Below are 3,888 nucleotides of genomic sequence, written 5' to 3'. Positions count from 1 at the left end.
GGGGATTATAATCAATGTAATGAAACAAGTTGTATGAATTGTTGAATGTGAAACTGATGATGTGCCCTGTAAACTTTCACTCAATCCACAATAAAAAACCTTAACTTAATTAAGGAAAGAAAAGAAAGAAAAGCAAGGAAAACCAGAGATGAAGGATCAAAGGAAAGAGATAAGAGAACCTCATTTGAGCTCCTGGATTCAACAGTGCCTGGAGACAGATATACCCCTGGATTAAGTCTTCTTTCCCTAAAGCTAGTTTGAATTGTTGTTGTTAGGTGCCTTTGAGTTACTACCAACTCATAGTGACCCTATGCAGAACAGGACGAAATTAGGCTTCAGATATTTGCACTCCTGGTTTTGGAGTGGGATACTGGAGAGATATCCTAATGGAGACATTTAATGAGCAGATAAAATCAGAAGAGAAGTCTGTGCAGGATATATAAGTTTAGAAGTCATTGGCATATAGATCAATGGCACATGGAGTCATGGATTTAAATGAACAATTTAGGACAACCTTGGAGAAAAAAAGAGAGAAGAAAGCTTATGTACAATGGTGATATCAGACCTCACATAACTTCATGGGAGCACTTTCTGCTTCTCTGCTGGGCTCAATAATCCATTGCAGTGGTCACGTAGAACTCACAGATCATACTTACAGTTAAGTGATTTACTAAGAAACTTGTTAGGTACAGTCGAGTCAATTCCAATTCTGAGTGATCCTATGTACAACAGAATGAAACACTGCCCGGTCTCGCACCACCCTCACAAATGTCATGTGTAAGCCCATTCCTTTAGTCACTGTGCCAATCTATTTCATTAAGGGTCTTTCTCTTTTTTAACTGACCCTCCACTTTACCAAGGATAATATCCTTCTCTAGGAATCAGTCCCTCTAACAACATGACAAAGTCTCACCATCCTTGCTTCTGTATTTCTTCTAAAACAGATTTGTTTGTTCTTCTGGCAGTCCATGTAATATTCAATATTCTTTGCCAACAGCAGAATTCAAATGCATCAGTTCTTCTCCTCTATTCCTTATTCATCATCCAGATTTTGCATACATGAGGGGATTGAAAATACCATGACTTGGTTCAGGTGCATCATAGTCCTCAAAACCATTGAGGAGGTTTTTTGCAATAAATTTACCCAGTGTAAAATGTCATTTGATTTCTTGACTGCTGATTCCATGGGTGTGGATTGTGGATCTACATAAAATGAAGTCCTTGACAGCATCAATACTTTCTCCATTTCTCACAATGCTACTGATTGGTACAATGCGGGATCAGCATCAGGAAGCATGTAAATAAGGTCTCCCTTCAGTGCAGGACAGCTCTCTCTGCTTCTTTTGGCTGTGCAGGCCTGCTGTTAGCACCTTCAGGACAGCCTCCTTTTGGGTCTGTGGCGTAACCACCTACTCTGCCACTGGGTCATTTCTGGGCCTCTGTCTTCAGTGTTACAGGCCTTGATCTGGATTATAGCTCTTTTTAGGAGGTTCCTTGTTGGTTCTCTGTATACTTCTTCCCTCATCTTCCTTTGGCTTCCTGTCTAAAAAAACCTCTGTGAGACTGATTGCATATATTCACAATCTCCTCATCTATATCAAGGCATGGCCCTCCCACTAAGGCCACGAACTGACCAATAGTCTCTCAGTAAGCCTTAGACACTTCATTTGCATAGTTGTCAGTAAGCCTTGGAGTTCTGGTGTGGCACTGTGGGTTAATGTGCTGGACTGCAAAGCCATTTGAACTGCAAGGTCAGCAGTTCAAGCTCCCCAGTTGCTCCTCGGAAACCCAATACAGGGTCGCTATGGGTCAGAACTGACTGGACAGCACCTTACAACAACAGTAAGCCTTAGATACTGTATTTGCAAAATCGTTGTCATTAAGTGCCTTACAGTTAGTACAACTCATAGTGACCCTATATAGAGTTTCTTTGCCGAAGCAGAAAGTCTCATGTTTCCCCCACAGAGTGGCTGGTGGGCTTGAACAGCTGATCTTGTGGTTGAAAGTCCAGTGCTTATCCTACTACTATGCTGTTCCATGTGCATAGTATTACATATTAAGGAGCTCTGCTACCATAGTGGTTACTTGTCCGGCTGCTAATCTCAAGGCACACAGTTTGAAACTACCAGCAGTTCCGCGGGAGAAAGATGAGGCTTTCTGCTCCCATAAAGATTTGCAGCTTCGGAAACCCTGTACAGGATCGTTATGAGTCAGAACCGACTCCACGACACATAACCACCACCACCACCATTATATACTAAACCATCCATGGTTGGTAAAGTAGAGGGTTAGCGAAAAAAGAAGCCCTTCAATGAGATGGATTGACACAGTGGGTACAAAAATGGGCTGAAAAAACAGCAGTGAATATGAGGATGCCACAGGATCACAACTAGTGCACATTATGAATGGTGGTGGTGACGTGCCATGACCCATAGCAACCCTGCACAGGGCTTCCGAGGCTGTAAATCCTTATGGAAGCAGAAAGCCTCATCTTTCTCCCATGGAACAGTTTTGAAATGCTGCTGACCTTGCTGTTCACAGCCCAATTCGTAACCACTAAGCTACCAGAGCTCCTTTACATTATGAATTGTTGTTGTTGTTAAGTGACGTCGAGTCGGTTCCGACCCATAGCGACCCTGTACAGAGTTTCCGAGGGTATAAATCTTTACGGGAGTAGAAAGCCTCATCTTTCTCCTGTGGAGCGGCTGTTAGTTTCAAACCGCTGACCTTAAGGTTCGCAGCCCGATTCGTAACCACTACGCTACCAGAGCTCCTTATGAATAGGAACCAACAATCTAATAACATAGTCATTGGCATGGTATTTTGACCAGTCTCTTCAAGGTGCAGACAAATCTCAGGGCAAGCTGCAACCCAGGACCAGACAAAAAGTATCAAACCACAGTTGTTTACAGTTGACCCAGGAAATGTCTATCAACCTGAACAAAAGTAGCAAACCCTCTGGGTTAAAAACTAGGGCAAAGGGAACTTCTCAGTGTTTGGTGCAGGAAAGTCTCTCATACTGGTTTTCCAAAGAACCATGGAGAAAGGCCACTTAAAAGAACTTATTTCACGACAGCCTGGAAATAAGTTTTAAACCTCCAACATTTCCAGGCTTGGTGGAAGACAAGAAGCCATCAGAACAAAGAAACTGCTGCCAGAGAGAAGGCGGTGTGGGGTGGGGTGGGGGGCGGGGACCAAGAGACTGTTGTCAAAAAAAAAAAAAAAAAAACTAAAAGAGACTGCCTTTGGGTCATGATTTCATGGTGTTGTTAAGTGCCACGTCAGTTCCGACCCATAACTACCCTGTATAGGGTTTCCAAGGAACAGCTAATGAGCTTGAACCACCGACCTAGCAGTTCAAACTGACTATACCATCCAGTGCATTAACCCACAGCACCACACCAGAACTCCGAGGTTTCATGGTACATCCCGGTTAATTGACCTAGTAATATGTTTCGTGCTTCTGTTCAGTCTTCTAGCTTATCGAATAGTGCCTGGGGTCTTAAAAGCTTGAAAGCAGCCAATCAAAGCATGACAATTGGTCTCTTTTCACCTGGAGCAACTGAGAAAGGAGAGTAAAGAATGCTGCTGTTGTTCAGTGCCATTGAGTCCATTTCCACATACAGTGACCCTGTGTAGGGTTTCCAAGGAGTGGCTGGTGGGTTTGAATTACCAACCTTGTAGTTAGTAGTCTAATACTTATCCTATAACATCACACCAGGAGTCCAGGAGGCCAAGAAACATGTGGCTGATTCCCTCCATGAACAACTGCCTCCTTTGCCATGAGCCCCCAAAAATGGAATGGTGCCTGGGTACCGTTACTGAACATTTTGATAAAAATTCCATAGAAGACTCCTGATCAAAAAGGGAAAACGCAGAACAGAATTT

The sequence above is a fragment of the Chrysochloris asiatica genome, unplaced genomic scaffold (genome assembly GCF_000296735.1).
Source record: "Chrysochloris asiatica unplaced genomic scaffold, ChrAsi1.0 scaffold00026, whole genome shotgun sequence".
NCBI lineage: Eukaryota > Metazoa > Chordata > Mammalia > Afrosoricida > Chrysochloridae > Chrysochloris > Chrysochloris asiatica.
The sequence above is the reverse complement of the archived record's forward strand: the minus strand, read 5'-3'. Positions refer to the sequence as shown.